The sequence below is a fragment of the Amblyomma maculatum genome, chromosome 5, assembly GCF_055883805.1.
Source record: "Amblyomma maculatum isolate TAMU_Amacu chromosome 5, ASM5588380v1, whole genome shotgun sequence".
Taxonomy (NCBI): domain Eukaryota; kingdom Metazoa; phylum Arthropoda; class Arachnida; order Ixodida; family Ixodidae; genus Amblyomma; species Amblyomma maculatum.
This window is the reverse complement of record NC_139348.1, coordinates 80186838-80207960: the sequence shown is the minus strand read 5'-3', so window position 1 is coordinate 80207960 and position 21123 is coordinate 80186838. Positions and strand designations below refer to the sequence as shown.

Here is a 21123-nt window from a genome sequence, read left to right as displayed (position 1 = left end):
GTGGCAGTCTGCAAGTCGGACTTGAACATAGCAGCATTGCATGCAAATAAAGCTATACATTAAAGGCGTGAAACGCGGCAACACTTCGTCTCCAGGCCTCGTTACAGCTTGCGCCATTCTGAAGACCATGCTGGGGACCAACCCTTCGATTTTAGCTGTGATGGTATTGGACTGTACATTTAATGCAGGGATACTGAACTTGACATATGCTGGGGCACTTAGATTTACTGCAAAATTACGCTGGTATCGACTTTGGATCGACGTACTGTGCTACAAAAATTAAACAGTAGTATGTGGTTATTTATCATTAGATATCAATAAGGAAGGAAAAGATGTTTGCTATCCCTGCAGCACCTAGCTGAGGCGGCGAAAATAAAAGGATAGTGAGGAAGCGGTAGAGGAAATCAAAGAAGAGCGACAGAGAGAAAGGACAGTGCAGGCAAAAATAAGAAAATAGAGATATATACACTATATATGGTATAATATACAGTAGAATCGCGACCGCGCCTTTCGCAGTAATGTGGTGGTCAAAAAAAAAAAAAAATCTCTAATAGCACAAAATTTGCATCACGTGAAATAATAATACCGCGGTAGTATGTATGCTGCAATGAGCAACACGCCCTCCACCAAAGCGCATAGAAAATGGGGTAATGTGAACGCGCGGTCATGTTAACCTCCTTGATTATGAGAGTGTATATTTGTTTCCTTTGGCCATATCACCACGGTGGACATCAGTAATAAAATGATAATTTTCTTTACTTTAAATAGCAGCAAGAGCTTCTTATCTATTAAAACTACATGACAAATCTCTGACCTAACCGGTTTTCCTGTCTGAAGACGATAATTTACTAGCAGACGATATCCCGTCGCAAAACGAACGAAGCCAGAGCCATCCAAAGTTTTAGGCATTCCTGTAGCCAAGAGAGTCTGGGAGGCTGCGTTAATGGCGGTGTTTGTGCGCGGTCATGGTGTGCGATGCTCTTGTTGTACGCAAGTATTCATTGTTTCATATCTGCCAGTCGCTGCCTGCAGACAGTTTATCGCGTGGCATGGAAGCTCCACAATAGCCTATGCGGTATGCGACGACGGGGGAAAGCTTTCGTGAACGTATCGCTTGTGAAAGCATACAAGCCACAGACTACAAAGAATGCTGCGAAAGGCAGGCTTACTGGTGTTGGCATGCCAGGAGATGACCGCAAGAGAAGAAATTTTATCATGGGAATGGTGAAGAATTGGCAGGTAAGTGCTGTAACTATGTTTACACGGGCGAACCTTTTCCCTATTCCTGTTTCTTATTGCAATGGCAGTAGGGCTAGCAGTAGCAGTATCAGCAGTTGCGCGTCACTAGAGAGAGAAACAAAACTTTATTGTCGGAAGCTGAGTTACTGGGTCCCCTAGTGAAAGAGCCAAGTAGCCGTCAGCTGGTGGCTCGCTGTTTACGGCGCCTAGTTGTATGTATCGGGACGCACGTTACGTAGCACTGGGGGGCAAGTGGCTGTCAGCTGGTGGCTTGCGGCGACTTTTTCAGAGCGGTGCGCACGGCGCCCAGTTGTATGTAAGTACATACCTATCGGGGTTTGTGTTAAGGCAACAGGAGGGGGGGGGGGGGGGGGGGGGAGGATGGAGTCTCAAACAATCTACAGTGAGGAGCCCACGGCATCATCAGATGTGCCACCAGCTTTGCATTTGATGCGGCCATCTTCAGTGAATAGAGGCTTTGTCTGTGTACACTCATCTTTCATGGCTGTAATATTTAAATTGCCTGCACACCTCAAAGGGCAGTGAAACATTTCCAGTAATACTGAGGATGACGCTTAAATCAGTTGCGCAAATTCAAGCAAGGTATCAAACTATTGCAAAGATGCATTCAAAAGACATATTACTTCATTGCTTCAAATTGAATACAGCCTGGTTCACTCCTGTGAATGCGTTCCGAATTTGCGTCCTGCGACGGAAAATCAAAAGGTTCACATTCCAAAAAAAAAAAAAAAAAGCACCCAGCAGGCAGGTGATAAATTCCCATTTTAGTTTTTGATCAATTCCATTTGGCATGCATGGGTTCAAGTTATTGAAAAAAAACAACAGCAGGATTGGCTGAAAATACATTTTATCCATGTTGTGTCAACAGACGCTTTGGCAAGAAAAAAAGAAATGCGTGTCCCATAGATGTAAATACGTCAGTATTTTTTCCTAGTGACAATGAAGCAAAGAAAAAAAAAAAGGAATGGTGCACTTGCGGTAAATTTCGCTGACCTTCCTGCGCTCAACTGTAGCCTGGCGCTGTCAATCCACGCAGCCGATGGTAACGCAATATTATAAATAATCCAAAGGGATGTAAGCTCTCAACAAGTGTGCTCACGCGCGTTAATCTGACTGAAAACTAAGCAGACAGGCGAGAGCACAGTGAGCTGCTGCCAGGGACATTACTCATGATGGTGAGTCTTTGAGAAAAGAACAGCAGTGAAAACATTGCAAACTCTATTATGTATGAATATCGGTAGCTCTGATCGGAACGAGCTTTCACTGCTCAGCCAATGCACACGATAGTTACTTTTTTCAATCGATGTTTTGCATAAGTGCCTGCCACCGCCAGCACCGTGTCGCATCGTTGCCGCCGTTGCTTGTAGCCAGCGAATGCCGAATCTTTGGTGAACCTTCAGAGGAGTTTCGAGGGCGTGCTCGAGTGAAATGTGCCGAGCACACCCGCCGCTTCAGTTGCTTGTGAATGCCAAGAGCTTCCATCCATATTTTTTTCGCTCATTCTGAGAGGGAAATATATAAAAAAAAACATTCTTCCACTGCCTTCGCTGCTCGAGTAGCATGGTGCTGCCTAGTTTTCGTCCTCGTGGCAGCACAGAATTCGAGACATTACCTATGAGAAATCAGCTGTTTAGGCAAGAGTTTGCATGTGCATAGAGGGTAGCTATACTTGCCAAAGCCATTTATGTAGAGAGACGCAAAGTTCCCCGAGGCAGAACAATAGCCAGAGCCTGTAGCAATGTTTATTTTTTTTAATACTTGGAGTACTTTGACGAAAGCAAACATGCTGGTTTTGTAGATACTATAGAAAACACAAACATATGACAGAACATATATTTACTTATGAGCCCTTTTAGCTATGAATTTATTGTTCGTCCAATCATCGAACCCCACTCTAGTGATAACAAATCCGCTGCCAAAAACGGCCATTGTGTGCCAGCACCCGCAGTAGCCCGAACTCATTTTTCGCGAGCAACTTAAAGCATTAAATGCTTGGTAATACACAAAACAACCACCAGTTATAGTGTCACTATCTACGTAACCAAGAGGCAGAACAATGTGCTTAACAAGCATTTTGAAGCTCTATTAAGGCTTTCTCTTTGCTGTAAACATTGTTTTTCATTGTAGCTTGCACGCAAGGAGTTGTCAAATGTGGGTCACTTGTAAAAAGTGTTTGGCATTGATGCATGCATTACTCTGTTTGTGCAGTGCATGAAGTAAGCTTGCAAACATCAGATTCTTGTTAATTACCTATAACGAGGTTGCAAACTCTACTTGACTTGTTTCTGTTTGCATGTGTTTGCAGAGAATATTGAAATGGAATTGGATACCCATCTTGCACATGGCGGAAGGGCAGGGAGAAGCAAGAGGTAAGTGCACTGAGGATTGAAACCCCTGTGTTTATCTCTGAATATTGCCTTCTTTTGCTGTTACGTAAGAAGTGGTACCTGCAGCAGTCCCAAAGATGAGCTGCTTGGCAGCTGGCTAAGCCATGATGTTGTGCAGCTGGAATACCTCTTTTGAAGGGCTTTTGGGGCCCCAGTGTTGAGTTTTACCTGTCTCTAAAGATTAGAAAAACATTGTTACAGGATGGGAAGCTAGTGAAGAAAGAGCATGACCGATGGTGATGGGATGGGATGGTTTTTAATAATGGGAGCAGGCCTGGAGCAAGTGCTCATGCCTGTGCCACTGCTCGCTTCATCTTCATTGTCCTTAGCAATATTCTGTGTCTAAAAGAAATTGAAGATGTTGGTTACTTTCCTAAACTTGTCTAGCTGCTCATTAATTAGATGTCTGCACATACTCTAACAGTGAGACGCCTTGTGACAAGGCCAATGTTGGGAGCATGCCCAATCCTTCCCTTTAAGCATGCCAATTTTCATGCTTCGGGTTGCTTCTTATTGGTCCTCAAGAATGTGCTTCTAGGTTCTTGTTGCACTACTGGCACCCTGCTGACTAATTGGCATGGTCAGGCGCGTCTCATGCACTTACCCCGGAGCTTTTATGCAATTATGATTATGCTTGCCTTCAGCACTTTTAAACGCATTTTAATAAACGGCCATATTAGGAAAATAAAACAACAAATGCAGTGCTGTAAACAGCGCATTTCTAAAATCGTAATTTACTGTCTCCTTACATTTGAAGGGCCAGGTAAGAACTGTGGTCTCGATATAGTACTTGGGATCTATATACAAGCAGAAACCATAAGTTGGTGTAACGTTGAGGAAAATCGAGAAATTCTCTGAACATTGCACCCACATTTCTTTCCGCGCTCTCCCCTTCCGGTTGGTCTGTTTTGTCTGTTGTATTCTGTTGTATAACACCACCGAAAAATATTTCTGGCTATGCCACTGGTACCAAGAATACTGTCACCAACTTGCCCAAGCTGCCTTATCTGCTAATTTGATTCAAATGTCGCAAAAAGCAGTTGTGCCTCTATGAGCCACCACACTCCATGCGTATCAATATGAATGGACACTGCCACAGTTCTAAATAGAGCTCAATAGAGAGTTTGCAATAGAGCTACATATTAAATGATCTACCAACAAGGAAAATGGTTGGTACTTTTATTGCATCAGTTAAGGGGTCGTCACCAAACATACAGCACCTTAGAGAATTCGGCACCAGGTGTTTGCATAAGTGATAACTCATGGACAGATGCAATTGATACCTTGAGCAAGTATGAGCAATACCCACACAGCTAGTTTTTTATATTTTGTTTTTACCTACAATATTACCCTGATTCATTGGTATTGTGTATAGGTGCTCCCCAGTGCATGCTCAAGTTTGCAACATTTTTCTGCCTGTGCAAATATAAAGAAGCAGCGACGTGCAGACTGGAACTTTTTGTAATGAATGCATTGCATGCGGCAGTGTATTTATGCTAATACACAGTACCGAAGATGTACATTATCACAATGGTGTGCAAGGGAACAAGAGGCACCTGCTCGCGCTGGTGAGTCAGCAGAATGCCACTGCTGCAACAGTGCCTTGCAGCACGCCCCTGGCAATCAATAAGCAGCACTTAGTGACAGAAAAATAGCATGCTTGTTGGTAACGAACGACACGCATTGTCCTAGAGCCAGTCTCGTCACCTGGTGTGTTACCATGAGTGTGCATGATATGCTGCTGTGGAGTGGTCCAGTAAATTTTGTCTTTGATGGCAGCCTTTTGTCCATAACACTTAAGAAGCCAGAAGGTAGACATGGACAGTATCTTTGTACATAGTGTAGGCACATGAAGTAAACATTCCACTGCATGATATTTTGTGTGCAGTCTGCTACACATAAGCATAGGGCTTTTCCTTCACTTTCTTTTATTACCTGTTTATATAGCTTGTGGTCATGGAAGTAAAAATATCATTACCAAGAGTATTTTCTTTTGCATTGCACGGCCAAATGAATCGGCAGAAATAGGAAATGAGAGCTTCACTTCTTAATTCATTGTTGTAAATAGCGGCTAGTGATTCTATTTGCTAAAAATGCATTGCTTAGTGTGTCATTTGAGTGGCTGATTGGTGGGGTGCTCAGCTCTTGATCTGAAGTTTTTCTAACTGCATTCAACTTTCTGGTTGGTTGTTAACTATTTGTATAACAATGTTCAAGTAACTGTGTTCTATTTGCTTCTTTTCGCACTCCAGGTTTTTATGTAACCCACCTCGTGAGGTATGTGAGTAAAAAAAATACAGTAAACTCTCGTTAACACGAACTCGCATATCTCGAAAAATCGGTTAAGCTGAAAATTTTCTATGTCGCGCTTTCACCTCCCATAGGTAGTATGTATTAACTCCCGTTTATCTCGAAGCATTTTTCGGGCATAATGCGGATATGTCGAAATTTTGACCACAAAGATCGAAGGCAAAGGTCATTACCGAAAAGTGATAGGGGCTCCAAGCGAGCGCTTTGTTCTTATATTAAGTGCTGAATGCAGTGCTGAGCGATTACAAAATTCCCGGAGACGCAGTCGTTTTTCACCTTGGGAGCAGTCACGTGAGCACCGATCGCATGCGAGGGCTGATGGATCTTATTGGGCGTGGTTCAGTCAGCTGCCCTCTGCACGTGCATACCGGCAAGAGCAATTTAGTGATTGTATGGTTCTGTTTTGTCGCGCCATATTCACGAAGCATTGACTGATTTTTGTTGTGTATGTGGTGTTCGCAAAATAGTTGAATGCAGCGGCGGCGACCAACGGCTTATGCGATGCGTTTAGCAGCTAGAGGACGCTTTTGTCGGGCCGAATGCCAACGCGAAGCGGGCAAGCATTACCCAGTTCTTCCTTCAAAAATTATAAAGTTGAGTTTTTCCTGAGAATTCTTTTCCGTTTATTACAAAAGCTCCCTTAGTGCAGTGGAGCGTTGACGGACGTGACAGGCCGAGGGCCGCCAAAGCATTCCGCTCGGCGCTGTCGCGCTCAGGTTCTGGGTTTGTAGAAAATTTCACGTATCACCCAGAAGCAGCTCGCTAGGCAGCCAATCGCAGAAGGCTTTGGGCTACTCAATTTCCGTCCTGGTTCTTTTTTTTTTTTTTTTTTCGTGAGCGAAGTTGGTTTTCCTAGTCCGATTTTAGCGAAGAACCTGCAGACACTCACTTCGTCTGATCCATGCATATATGAGCGCATCGAGACAATTCAGTAAAAGCTTGGTAGGGAGGGTAGTAAAGGAAAATAAAAATGCTAGTGTGGCTAGATATTAATTTTCTAAAGGAGCAAGAGGAAGTCATTGCTTGCATCGCAGTGTAGTAGCGCACCGCTGAGCTGTGACTTTTTTTTTTTTTTTACACGCGATACGTTACAAAACCATTCATCACTGTTTACCGTACGTCATGCTGTTTAGTGTTAAAAGCTAGATATAGCATAATTTTACTCCCCCTGACTGGCCCAATTGACCTTCATTTCCCCAGCTAGGGAACTGGATTGCGGACGCTTTATTAATGTGTGGAGCTATCCACGGTAGCTAAGTAGCAGTTCGGTAGCTAAGGAGTTCAGCTCGGCTCTGCTCTCCTCGTCTGAGTTTCTCTTCCTGTTTTGACATGTAAATAATGTATATAAAACTTCTTTGCCAGCTCTACCTGCTGCTCCCCGTCCGATGTCTTGTCCGCCTGATCACGCTACCCAGAAGCCTTGGCCCCGAACCTGATCGCATCAAGTGGATGGCTGCGGTGTAATGGTCTGCGCCCCCAGTCCTGACTCTGGTACGGTAAGTACACGGTCCTTCTCTTGGAACATTGCCAGGTTTTACAACTTGTAGATATTTGTAAACTTCGGCAAATGAAGGGTGGTTTTAGAGGCAGATTGGTTTTCTCTAACCACATAGTGCAGGGACTTGCCATTGCTGCAGTAGTCATGGACTGAAAAAAGTTGCACAAACCGGAGCTGGTTTTAATCTTTGGGGAATTGGGCATTGACTGTGGGCCCATCCGCAGAAAACCAGAACTGATTAGGGCAATTGAGGACACCGGTGCGGACGCGGAGGGGATAGCAGAATGTTGGGAGCTTATTCAAGAAGAGTTAAAGAAGGCTGAGGAACAGGAGAAGCTCAAAAAGGATCTTGAAGACGAATAGAATTAAAGAAAAAAACGGCTCGATCTGCAGTTAGCACAGGCAGAACACACTGGGAGACACACACCAAACTTCGTTGTGAGTCAGGAAGCATCAAGTGTTAAAATAAAAAACCTCTTGCTACCGTACAAACTAGGAGAAGATATAAGGCTTTTTCTCGTAAAGTTCGAGTGGGCATGTGAAAATGTTGAGTTATCGTCTGAGTTTTGGCCCCAGAAACTGCTGACCGTCCTCCCATGTGAGGCAGCCCAAGTGCTTGCTCGGCTGACAAAAGAAGAAGCGGCCGACTATACTAAAGCAAAGGCAGCACTTCTCAAAAAGTACCGCCTATCCCTCAGATGCGTTTTGCCGCCGTTTCAGGGAAACCAGGTAACAACGTAATCAGTTGTTTCCGCATTTCGCTCACAATCTGAAGGCAGACCTGACAGAATGGTAAAAGAGGAGAACAGGCTTTCGGAACTGATGACAAAGTAATAGAAGTGATCTGCCTGGAACAATTTTATAGCTGTCTAGGAGCAGAAACGCGTGTGTGGGTGCAAGACAGGCCGAGAAATAAAAGCTTAGAACGTGCAGCAGAGCTGGCCGAAGAATTTCATGCTAGGTGCGAAACAGAGTGATCGCGTTCTCGGGGAAACCCTAAAGCAAACGAAAAGTTCCGCGAACCCAGACTGCAAACCTAGCAAGCGGCACCTTGGAGCAAGACGAAAGCCACAGGGCAGGGTCGAGTAACTACCCTAAAGTGACAGCCGACAACAGGAAGGAAACCGAGATAAAAATCGGTCTGTTTCCGATGCAACGAGCCCGGCCACTTTGCCAACACATGCAGGAAGTTGAAGGGTTTTTTGTCTTTGGCGGATTCAGATGAAAAAAACATGCGCCTGCTAGAACCATACCTAAAAGAGATGCAGGTTAATGGGAAGCATTGTCGGGTTCTTAAAGATTCCGCGGCCACCATGAACGTAATCCACTCCACATACGTGAAGGCAGCTGACTTAATGAGGGATTGTGCGTGTATTAAACAGGTTGCCGTAAAGAATAACGCATGTCTGCCGGTCGCACGTGCCAGAATAGGCCCATTTAGCATTCTGGAAATAGAGGCAGCAGTATCACGGAACCGGCCGGAGCAGTTTCCGTACCTCTTTTCGAACAGGTCAGAGCAGATGCTGCAGGAGGAAGGTCGTAGCTTCAGTGACCGAGCCGTCCAAGCGCTCACTTCATTGAAAGCCCGCGAAATTGCAGCTGAACTAAGCCGAAAGAAGAATGAGCTTTCTCGCGCGATGGGCCAGGCAGTGGCAAACCAAGGTAGCGTCAGATTCTGGCGGAGTGGCTCAGGTCAGCGACAGAGAGGACTTTGAAGGCAGGGAATCGGGCACTATGTCCCCGGATGAATCAAGGGAGATAGCGTCTATTGTAGTGCAGCCACGCGTGGAACCCTTGTTAGCTCTGGCAAAAGTTGATAGATGATAGCAGCCGAGCCGTAAAAGACATGGTAGAAATGAAGATAAATACAAAAAACATTTGTGGCGAACATCCTCCCAAGCTAGTGTGGCTGCAGAAAAAAATAAAAGAAAGCTGCGGGGAATTGAGCGGCCGAGAAGGATGGAACGAGTATGGAAGAAGAATAGGAATTAATGAAACTGGAGTCGAAGAAGATAAAAAAGCCCCCCCCCCCCCCCCCCCACCCCCAAAAAAAAGCGACAAGCCTGGAAACTCGAGAACGAGATTACCGGGGCCTGAAAATGCTGCAGGCACTGATATTAAGCAGATGGCTTTTGAAGAGCTTAAGTTGTTTTTTGGTGAGGCGGTTGCCACTTTTCTCGACGATAAAGGAAAGGATGACAGATGGCACGCTGTCGCTGATACAGTGACACAGCTATGAGAATGAAAACTACCTTACAGCACGGCACAGCAAGCGATCTAGAGTTTCTAATACACATGCATGTCTGACTCTGCCACTTGTCAGAATTGTAGCAAGTCTAATTTTCTCTTTCGTTGAAAGAACGTCCTGCCTCAAATCCCGACTTGAATGCTAGTTTTCTTTCGTTTTTTTTAACGATCCTTATTTGCCTCTTTAACAGTACTTTCAAGTCCTCTGTCACAAAATTGAAATTAAGTTTTGACGGGAGGTAACAGGTGGCAGCCAGCCGCTCGACAACTTGCTTGGAGCAGGATGGCGGGTATAATGAATGCTACCTTGGCACTGAAAGTGTTGGAATTGGTCGAATATTAAAAAATTCTGAAACCATTATGGACCCAAGCAAAGTTGCTGATATTATGAACAATTATTTCCACTCTGTGTTCTCTCCCAGAGATGAGACAGGTAACATATTATTGCCATCCACTTCAGACCCAGACTTTATTACATTTGAAGGAGTCTTGTCACTCGTACTAAACCTGAAAGAAAAATTGGCTTCAGGTCTAGATAATATTCCCAATTCCTTCCCTCGCCGCTATGCTGAACCAGTGTCGCATATATTAGTGTCCATTTTTAGCCTCTCGTTACGCACTGCTATTTTACCGGATGACTGGCGTATTGCTCGCGTTATCGCGGTTCACAAGAAAGGTGATCGTCTCTTAATGGAAAACTACCGTCCTATATCCTTAATCTCCACGTGCTGTAAATTATTAGAGCATATGGTGTCTCATTTTCTTACAAATTTTCTAGAAAGTAACCATTTGCTGTCTCCATTCCAACATGGATTTCGTAAAGTATTATCTACGTGTTTCCAACTAGTAACAACAGTCCATCACATTGCTAAAGTTCTTGACTCAGCTGGCCAAGTCGATCTCATTTTTCTTGACTTTAGCAAGGCTTTTGATCAGGTTCCTAATAGAAAACTTTTGACTAAACTTAAACATTTCGGTATTCCTTCCTTCATAATAAATTGGATCAATGCGTACCTCTCAAATCGTACCCAGTTTGTCGACATCAGAGGGCACTGTTCCAATACTTTACCGGTTTCATCGGGATTTCCACAGGGAAGCGTTTTAGGGCCTATACTTTTCCTAATCTACGTTAACGACATAATTACTCACATTCATCCCGATATTAACATCCGCCTCTTTGCAGATGATTGCCTTCTCTATAAACAAATAACATGTGAACAAGACCAAAGAAATTTACTTGACAGTCTAACGAATATCAGCGATGGTGTGCGGTATCTGGCATGACACTGAACTCCCAAAAAACAGTACTGCTCTGCGTCACAAATAAAAAGCATCCCTGTGTATTTTCTTATGTTATCGATGGTCACCCTTTAAAGCAAGTAGATGAATACAAATACCTGGGAATTACAACTACTAACACTCTTTCGTGGTTTAAACATATAACAAACATTTGCGCATCTGCTACACGTAAACTCGGCTTTTTAAGACACAAGCTAAAACAGGCACCTTCCAACCTAAAACTTCAAGCCTACAAAGCATTTATCTTGCCGAAACTCTAGTATGCTTCAGTGGTTTGGGATCCCTTCTACGTAAAAGACAAACAAAAGCTGGAATTGGTCCAAAGATGTGGAGTTCGCTTCATATTTAATAAATATAGAGCTACTGATTCTATATCAAAGGTTCTGTCAGATAATAACATCCCAACACTGGAAACTAGGCGGAACATTGCACGACTTAAATTTTTATTTGCAATTTACAAAAAGTATCTGAACATCAACTCACAAAATTATATTCAGCCATTTTTATAGCGCTCATCAAGACACAGGCATGCCCATAATTTGCTCCCTTATACTGCGCGCACTAATTTGTTTGAATACTCCATTTTTCCACGAACAATAATAGAGTGGAACAAACTGCCTGCAGCCATTTTTTCTTTGGAAAGTTTTGATTATGGTGTAACAAACGCATTACAGTTGTGATGTTTTTTTTTACTTTTCTGCTGTTTTTACCCTTATTTACATGTCCTATTGTTGTGTAATGTTATATTTTGTGCTCTTGTACGGCATTCATTTACTGGTCTGGATTTGCTGCTGTGTGATCCCTTTATTTTTTCTTCTGTTAAATCAAGCGCCCATTTCAAGTATGTTTTTTTTTTTAAAGCTGACCTGCTTTGTTTCTGTATATTCCCACCTGCTTGGTCTTCTGAGACTGCAGTATTTTCAAATAAATAAATAAATAAATAAAAGATTGCTCAAAGCATCTACAAATAAGTAAAAAAAAAAACTAACGTTTGTTGTTGTTTTTTTTTTTTTTACTTACCTTTTACTATAGTCTCGATTGAGCAGTATGGCATGATAAACAGCTCATCATTCGTGGTTCAAAATTTCAGTAGAGATTGAAATGTCATTAACACAACTAAAGGAATAAAGCATATGGAATCAGACAGGGGCTTTATGAATCACATCTACAGAGGAGGGCGAAGCGGAGAGCTAGTACTTCACTTCGATGTCAGATAGGGAAGTTTTTTTAGATACTTTCGTTTGGTTTGCATTACATTCCAGGAAGACAAGGGGTTCATCTACATAGCTGAAAGTTTTAGCGAATACTTGAGTAAATGATTAAAGCGGGTCACACATCGGCCAATCGTCTAATGTAGGTTGTCAAGGCTTTCGGCAGCTTCCCGTGTTTAGTATGTTGCGTAACGTGTCTTCATGAAATTAAGTTTCATTTCAGCTTATTTTAACTTCTTTTCCTAACAGTTCATTATTCTCACATTCTTTAGAGCCCTTTCGTGAGGCTGGGGGATAGACAAAAGAAACCGCCCAAGAGAAGGAAAGTAGCGGCATAAGCGTGAAAGGAAAGGGTGTGGAAGGAAAAAAAAAGGAACGAGCTGAGAGGCAGGAAAAAAATACTGAAAGCAAGCAAGCAAAAAAATAAATTTGCCAAGCCAAATTCACGAAACTAAGCTCAAGACATTGTAAATGCGCAATTAAAACGCTTCATTCCCGTTGATTGCTCTGCATTGTACTGGTGCTTATGCAAGCTATCGTAGACTGAAATATAGACCACAGGACAGCTTAAATAAAAATTATGCAATGAACGACTGCACCCACGAGCGCGGGCCGCTGGGCGCGCACGGCGGTCCCAGTAGACGTTCATTCCATTTATCGGGCATGCTAATTGGCACCATGCAGATAGCGCTAATGCCTATGAGTCGCCCAATTTCTTTAAACATTTTTTTTTTTTTACGGGTTGAGAAAGGATGCTAATGCAGGGGCAGGTAGTGTGTCCTCTTTCGGGAAGAATGCTTCGCGGAAAATCTGGACGCGGCAAACTGGCATGATTGCGAGCTCACTGCTCGTTATACGGCAGCGATCCAAACTTAGCTTCGCTTCATAAAGCTTATTCGAGAATGTGAAAAATATTTTATCAGGCCTGTGATAAATGTGTGCAGCAGCAGCAACCCAGGGACTGCACCCTAGAAATTCATTTGTGACCATAGAATGCCGCGAATCAAAAGAACGGCTAATGCGCCTCGCACACAGCAGATCCTACGCATCTCCGTTGCACGGCCAGCGCACGGGTCACTACGAAACTGTTATTCCCACCGCGAGGGGCGCACGCGTCGCGCCGCACCACGAGTTACTTCTGCACGGTGCCCATAGAGTCTCTCCGCAGCAGAAGGGATTTTTAGCTTCTGAAATAAACCAAATGCTGGAGCTGGGGAGTGCAGGTACCGGGCAAGGACCTGAGACCTTGCATTGACTACAGCAGCTTCCTTTTATAACCTTGCGTGAAATGATCACAGTGCTTGAAAAAAGTTATTTTCTTTCTTTGTGTCTATGTTGAGATGTGCCTCATTGCTCTAATGAGAAGTAGTCTTTTCTTAATATTCGGAATAGCACCTTTTGCTGAAAAAAAAAATCGGCCAGTTCCGGTTGAGCAGGTTTCCAGATTCGTGCTATAAGCAAGGGCTATGTCACACCCAAAATTGCACTCTTGTTGCTCAACTTAAAAGCCTGGTGGTGTTCTTTGGTTGGCCATGTACTGCCTTGGCGGAGGTGGGGGCTAGGACCTGATCGCTAATGCTCCACTGAGGACTCGCAAGCTATACAGGTCATCAGGGTTTGACTATGAGCCAGACTGCAACTGTGACACCCATTTGTGGTGAATCAATCAGCTGCGACCTCTTCGTGGCGTCTTCTTGGCGGTGGACAAGCTGTTACGACTGGGATCTCAGCCGAAGTTCATGTGGCGCGCTTCCAGCAGATCGAGGCAGAATCAAAGGGGTTGCCTGTGAGCAGTGGCCATCAAGGACGGCGACGACAACAGGCATTCCATTCCCACATGCTGGGCGGTCAGTTACCCTGCCGGGCCGGAACGGGTGAAGCGACCCTCGTCATGCCTTTATTCTCCCATAGGAAGATGACTCTTGTGAGGCGTTCATATCTGCTTGACAAGAGCGTCAACCAACCTTCTTGATAGAGGGAGCCGAGAAAAGAACGAAGCCGATTCCTGGAACGGGAGATGCACGCTGCTTAGCCCCAGTAGCGGAATGACCGGTCAAGAGCTTTGACATTCCCGAGAGCATGGGGCGTGACACCTCAGCCGAGGGCGTTTTCTGCGGGTGCCGAACTTGCACCAATAACCAGGCACAACATCGACATTGCCACCAGCAGTGCTGACCCTCACCACTCCTCTGAAAAGCTGCGAGGAGGTTCCAGTGATGCCTCTGGCAGTGGGCCGGGCCTCTGTTGACCGCACGTGCCCACTGATTGGACTGGCCCAATTGAACTTCATTTCTCCACCTAGGGAACTGGGGATTCCAGACGCTTTATTAATGCGCGGAACTGTATCCACGGTAGCTAAGTAGCTCGGTAGCTAAGGAGTTTAGCTCCGCTCTTCTCGTCCGAGTTCCTCTTCCTGTTTTGACATGTAAATAGTGTATATAAGACTTCTTCTTTGCCAAATCTACCTGCTGACCCCGTCTGATGTCTTGTCTGCTGATCACACTACCCAGAAGCCTTGGCCCCCGAAACCGATCGCATCAGCATAAAGAAAACTCTTTGCAGATTGCGAGCAATAGTGGTGTGGTGGTCTTTTTCTTGTAGGCAGCGGCTGTGCACAGTTCATGCTGCCACAGTAAATATAGAAGTTTTGACTTGGGTCTCTGAATAAATAAAGCCAGAAGAAATTGCATGTAAAAGGGCTATTAATGATCTTGCATTAAAGGACTACGATGGCAAACCGATGGCGCCGAGGGAAAATGGTGGTAGTGCCACGCGATTAGTTTGCGTTGGCTGTGGAGGCATAGCTAGAACACTTGGCGACGACTTGCAGATGTCTTGGCACGCACCTCTAGACTCATTTCATGCTTTCTGTCGCTGTATGTGTGTATGTTTATTCTAGGACTCATTCACACTGTGTGAAAGTGCTCCTCACTCCACCCCACCCCCCTTCCTCCTCCTCTGAAAGTCGGAACATTGAACATGCCCCCTCCCTCTCGTGCAAGTAAAAAAAAATCTTCAAATTTTTGATATCAGAAGGTTGGCAGGTATGTAGATGTTAACATTAGTGCTGGATCTGCGTGTTGTACAGCCTACTTAGTTCGAAAATACTGCTGTCTTGTCATATAGGTGGTGTGTATGTGGAGGCACAATAGGGAGGTCTAAAGGTGAATACAGGCGTTAACGTGGAAATAACAAGTAGGCCACTGGAATTTGAATTCACCAGCAGTGCAAGGGAATAACTATGTATGTCCTTTCAATGGGCAGTATGGCTTTTATGGCAAGGGCCATTTTGTGAAACAACTTGAGACGAGCATCAGTGTAACCAGATGGCGCAGCATTCTTTATGCTTGAACTAAGCAAAAGCAGATGGCTGACACAAGAGAGATCTGAGAATTTGATGCCTTCGGCTAGATCTAGCGGTACACAACAGCTTTTTCCCAGCTGCCGTGAAGCTTTAGGTAAGGAAAATAGAGCAGGTGCTTAAATTGGCCTGACACAAGAGCCACATACCAGACGGCTAAGGTCACAGATATGGTATGGTACAATATATTGTAAGGCTGTGATGTTAGAGTTAAGAACCAGCCGCTCGTGACTTGCACATAGCAGCGTGAAAGACATTGCTGCAGAGCAGACCTTATACACACTGCTGAGCAGAAAGTTGATTGTTGCCACAAATTGAGCATATGAGAAGAGGCATAAGCTCATTTCTTTTTTAAGCTATCTTTTGCAACATTTGACAACCATAGAATAAGCCAAGCTTCACTGAGTTAGTACTTAGGGTAGTGCAAATACTGTTCAGCTCTGCATAGCTTGAAAGATGTCATTTGAACTCTGATTGCCTGAAAACACTTTGCACTTGAAATCAAAAGCTTCTTTTTTTTTTTTTCAGATGCAGTTGAGCAGCACACCCTGAAGTTCCTGGAGAGCACACCAAATTCGAAGCGGCGCAGCTCTGTCAACCGCTGTCTCGCAGACATGTTGAAAGTTAAGAAATGAGGGCCAAGTAAAAAAAAATTTTTTACTGTTGACGCTGCTGCTTCTGTGCTTCCTGCACCTTTGTTTTGAGGTCTCCGACCTTGAAGCCGAGGTGTGGCTTTCTTAACCATAGGGCCTGTAGACCAATCTTTTTCAAAGGGAGGTCTGCAAAACCCACGCCCACAAAAAAAGGTCACACAATAGCTCTTGCCTGGCTAACAGTTTTGTAGGGTTAAAAGCATGAAGGCTCAAAGCTGCATTTAGTTTCTGCAAGCAAAAGAAATGCGAGAAGTGTGCGGAAATGAAGAGCGCGCGAAAGGAAAGGAGAGCATCTGCAACATTTGTTGCTGGCATCTAAAACTCGCTCTAGCTGTACTGCTCAATGGGGCAGCAAATGCAAAACATCTCGGGTGCCTGATGAGCGAGCGGCGCAGTGTTGGGAGCAGTCGAATCCCTGTCACTAGAGTGTCATGCTGCAAAACATGTAGAACCATATTTCTATCTACGCGCAGTCGTATAAACTCCGTATCATACGAAGTCCGTACCATTTCTGTATCGTACGAAATCTGTATGATTTCTGTATCAACGGAGTTCCGTACGATTTCTGTACCATGCGGAATTCCGTACGATTTCTGTATCATACAGAGTTCCGTATTCCAATAATTGCGTATGAACGGAAAATACGGATTCCATATATGCGGATTTTTTCAGTAGGGCGTTCTGGCCCTTTGTCGCCGTGTCGACGCTGCTGTGCCTGAATCTGAGCGTGTTCGCCACTTAATTAAGGGCATTAGTACTGCTGCTTTCAATGCTTTCGTGGTTAACATCCGTCGTCCGTGTCTGATATCACATCCATATGTCAACGTCTGGACCAGCTACAGTCGTGCCGCCTCATGCAAGACCCCTGTGATGGCGGCTCCCTCATAGATGGAAATTTGCGGTCCCTAATACTCACCATAATCCGAGAGGAGCTCTACGACCCCACCAACCCCTCTGCTGTATCTCCAACTCTTCCGCCAGCAACGGTGAATTTGCGCAGCATCATCAAACATGAACTCACGAATTTCAACTACACTGTGGCACCTGCCCCACCTCCCGTTGCCTCCCAACCAACCTCGCCGCCTCCCATCGCCTCCCAACTTCCCTTGCCAACCTATGCCAAGATTGCTTCACGTCAACCCACCCCGCCTTCCACGACTTGTTCGGTGCCCGTGTGCGGTCATGTCGCTGCCATGGCACCATAACCTACACTGCACCGTCCTGTTACAGCCTGGCGCCCCTCCCGCCCTGTGTGCTACTATTGTGGGATACGTGGACACATTGCCCGTGTCTGTCGCCGCCGCCAGCAAGACGAGCAACGGGGTTATGCTCCCTTTGAACGTGCCCGCGTGCGCCAGCCTGATGATTCTATACTGCCCTACTCAGACTTTTACCGGCGTTCTTCCTCTCCTCCGAATTCCACCGATGTTTCACGGCTCTCGCGTCCTTCCCGACGCCGATCCCCTTCGCCTTTTCGCCGCACGTCACCGCTTCGTCCTGCTTTGCAACCCTTCCAACCTATAACGGAAAACTAACCGAAGCAGTTTTTGGAGGGAAAGCTGCTTCGAGTTCGAAATCTACAATTCCTCCTGGGCGACCGTCGAATATGTTAGTAGTGATTGTTGAAGGATTGTACGTTGAGGCCCTCATCGACACCTGCGCCGCTTATTCCGTCATGCATTTCTCTCTGTGTTCTTATCTGCGCAAAGTTCTAACACCATACATCGGTCCGCCACTTCGTGGAGCTAATGAAACTCTTATGAAACCCACCGGCCAATGCACAGCACATGTCCTCATCGATAACCAGCGGCATCATATTGAATTTACTGTGCTCCCCACGTGCGTTCACCTCATGATCTTGGGGTGGGATTTCTTATCGTCGGCGTCCGCCCTCATCTCTTGCCATGAGCGCCTTATTCATCTTGCGGACCCCGATATATTACCGACTTCTGATTGTTCACCCCCACACGTGTCCGCAGCAGTTGATTTCGTTTGCCCCCAGGACGCGAGCAGCTGATCATCGTGGCATTGGACTACCCTTTCGATGGCGAGGCCTTCGTTATGCCCGCTCCTCGGTGGACCTCCGACGGCCTAGCTCTTGCCTCGGACCTCACCTCCTTCACCCGTGGTTGCGCGGTGGTTGCGGCCCTCAATGCAACTCTCCAGCCATTCTTACTGTCCAGAGGAGCCACACTTGGGTTTATTTTTGACTGCGATCCCGTTCCCCTCAACACACTTTCCAGCGCACCACCGCCTGCTGCCAAGCCTCCATTTCCGACATCCTCTGCGCTCGCAACCGCCATCAGCCCTGACCTTACATCCGAGCAGTCCACAGCTCTCTTAGACGTCCTCTTGCGGCACCGAGAGTCTTTTGATGTGTGCGCCTCAGCGTTGGGAAGACCTCCGTCACCTCTCATCGCATAGAGACGGACGGCTCTGCTATTGTTCGACGACGGCCGTATCGCGTTTCAGCAGCAGAACTCAGTCATTGAGGAGCAAGTTGCTGACATGCTTGCTCGAAATGTCATCCGGCCATCCACGAGCTCTTGGTCCTCACCTGTGGTTCTCGTTCAAAAAAAAGATGGTTCAGTCCGCTTCTGCGTGGATTACCGGGCATGAGGCGTCACAGCGAGTGCATAGCGGTTCCCTCTCAAAGCGAACCAACTCGCCGGGGTTCCTGCGCCAGCCAGCAAAACGGTTCCATTCGGAGCGGTGGCCACGCCCCGTGACGTAGGCAAAAAACGTGGAGCCGCCTCCGGAAGTTTTGGGTCTGGATTGCGCAGACCAGCCATCGCGGCGGTGGTGGAGACCAGCGCGGCTCCGACGCGCCAATTGCGTGCCGTTTGACGTAACTGCTCCTCGCGCTTGCGCAGCACGGCTCTCCGGGAGCCACGCGAAACTGCTCAACCTCGCCCAGTGTAGCTAACGCTACAAAAAATAACACACAGGCGGAGCAGTACGGAAATCAACCCTTTATTGGCCTGACTTGTGCCCTCAAAATAACTGAACGCCTCGGCGGCAGCGGTAGCAGGAAACGTGGTCGCTGGTCGTCGAATTATTAACTCTGTCACACCGACAAACGCTCAATTTATAGGCGAGGCAACATCTAGGTAATACCACGAACGATGATTCGCATATCCTGGAACATTGCAGTAGCACTTGCGAATGGCCGGAGTGTTCGATATACATCTGGGCGCATCTTTCGCGACAAAAACAATGATAAAGCAGCATCTCGCGACTGTGAGCATGGACAAGCAAGGTAAACAGAATTGATCCGTACTCTAGGACTACAATGATAAGGTTGCATGTCAACAGTTGTCGAAAAACAACTAAGATTTTAATCGCTCGCGGCAATATATTTAACTTGCTTATAGCAATAGGAAACTTCTCATGTTTGAAAGATGATAAAGTCACTTTAACATATAAACATTCAGACAAAAATGGGCTAAAGAACTACAGGCCCGTTTCAATCCTGCCAATGTTTACATCGTGAAGATGTGCTATACGCCCGGTTGATTTCTGTCGGGACCGACTCAAATCTGTGCTAGTTCCGATAACTTTGTTTCGTGGCGCTAGACTAAAGCAGAGAACGCTGTGTGAAACAATGTGTTCATATTAATGTCATAGGTGGCAAGCACGAATGTGGCACCTAAGCTGATGTAGGCACACTTCAATAACTCGGCATGGTTAGGTCCTGCTTTTAAGTAAAGCGTTGTTAGCGAAACTCATGAGCAGCATGACCGGTAGATGGTATTTGGCAGGAGTCATTGGGCTCTGCAGCGATAAAGACCAATAAGATGACCAAATTGGAAACGGAGCGGGAGTCGGCAGCAGATTAGATTCTAAACCAGCACACTGGGATCTGCAGTCAGACGCGTTACCTTTAATCCACGCGAACACGTTTCTGCAGCACAAGTAAAGTGGAGGTGTTTATCTGTAGCGGTGGAAATTCTATGGAATGTGGTAGGTTATGACAACATATTAATGAATATGTGTGAACTAATAGGCCTCGGTCAGTAACAAGTAGCATGCAGGCTAACCGCGATCTGTCTCGGGGACACATAAGCAAAATAGTAGCGCCGTTGCGACACGCCCTTAGAAGCGTATCTTTTTTTAAGTGTCACCTAAATCTTTTAAAGAACATTGCTACACGTCATTGTTTTACAAGCGACATCGCACAAGAACACGTCCTGAAGTACGTTTATTACAAGCACACATCACGTAGCAGTAAATACGCAACAAAAATGGCTAATAGAACAGTATGTCACTCAGAATATCAAACTCTAAGCAACGGCAGCCATTGTTGCTCTTCATGCTTAGCATTCTACTCGAATAGAAGAAAGGAATCAAAAGAGAAATTATGAATTCTTTAGGAAAGGACGAAACCTTGTTAACAATTTCAGGCAGTCTCCGGTTGTCCTTTTTTGACATAATTCAACCTATAAATAATACTAGTAGTGTCTGTGCGGTGACCACGTCATTGAATGGGGCAAATAGCTGCCTAGACAGCAGGTTAGAATGAAAGTTTTAATTGTGGCTATAGGAAGAAGGAAGGAAAATGCACGGGCCTGCTACTGGCTCTGTAGCTGAGCCATCTTCGCTGCCTCGTGCGGACAGAAGAGAGAAAGTAGAAAAGAAAGAAAGAACGGGGAGAGAAAGGCGCGCGTCCCAACAGCCGTCGTCCACCATCGTAGCGGTGGCGGGTGCGATGTCGGTCTACAACATATAAAAATTCGGTGGCAGGCCAGCCCCCGCCGCAAGCGGCGTTTACCTGCCAGTCTCAGCCCCGTAGGGCCACGAACAGCCACCCTTCCCCACCTCTCCATTGTTAGAATAAAAGTAAGATGTTTGCGCGCCCCGCCGGGGTGGTGCAGTGGTAAGACGCCCGACTACTGTG

General features: G+C 45.7%; 1 long non-coding RNA gene across 1 annotated transcript; it reads left to right on the top strand.

Annotated features, from left to right (window-relative positions):
- The first annotated feature begins 919 nt into the window (after positions 1 to 919).
- LOC146188576 (uncharacterized) lies at positions 920 to 16258 on the top strand. Its single transcript, XR_014707557.1, has 4 exons — positions 920 to 1239; positions 3566 to 3629; positions 7320 to 7453; positions 16102 to 16258. It is a non-coding gene; the product is annotated as an uncharacterized LOC146188576 (long non-coding RNA).
- Positions 16259 to 21123: the final 4865 nt, after the last annotated feature.